Genomic DNA, 888 nt, shown 5'->3' on the forward strand with positions numbered 1-888 from the left:
TTATTGCTTTTGTAGTTCTGAGTGTCTTGGGTCCTGCTGGAATCATCTTCTGCATCTTTTGCGTTAAAATGTTACGCCAAAGAAATAAATGCATTCCTCAACCAGGTGTCTTAAAATTGCACGTTTCAATATTCATTTTAAATATTTTTTAGATTTTTTATTTACATAAACCAATGTTGAGTGTGTAGTGATGATGGATCAGATTTGCTCTTAGATAACATAATTTTAGGTTTACATTTAGTAGATCATTTACAGAACATACATATTATAATAACGGTCAATTCATAATCTGTTTTTTAGACTTCAGGCTTGTTCCAGTCGAACCCTGTGAGTGAATTTCTAATACTTACTACAAAATACTAGATTATGAAGTTTTTAATGGTTTTCACTGTTTTGTAATGGAGTTGCCGATGTTGTATATTTTAGAGCCTCCGATGATTCTCCGTTAAGTGATTCCCCTGTGTGGGATCCACTGGCATTTCCTGTTTTTACAGTGTTCTGAAGTAGAATCCAAGAATTACTTAGAGCCCAGCAGGCAGAGAGTCCGACACCAACCTAAATCCACAGGTTCCACAAATAGGTCAATCCACAGAGGCCTCATCCACATCACCAGGGGTCTTGTAGAGTCATGTCCTAAGGGGCCAGAGTTGCCAAGGTGCCACAAGTGGAACCTAAAACCTAAGTTGTTTCATTGTTAATGGTTTTACCGTTAATGGTTTGGTATGTATGTATATATATTGTTATATTGATAACAATATTATCAATTATTATTTACCAGTTTACTGATCATTTAAGATTATATTATCTGATGAGCCCAGACAGATCCTGTTTCAGAGCAAGGGGTATTGAATGTTTTTTTTTTTTTGTTTTTTTTTATTAGTTTCCAGA

Source organism: Clarias gariepinus, chromosome 21, assembly GCF_024256425.1.
Source record: "Clarias gariepinus isolate MV-2021 ecotype Netherlands chromosome 21, CGAR_prim_01v2, whole genome shotgun sequence".
Classification (NCBI taxonomy): domain Eukaryota; kingdom Metazoa; phylum Chordata; class Actinopteri; order Siluriformes; family Clariidae; genus Clarias; species Clarias gariepinus.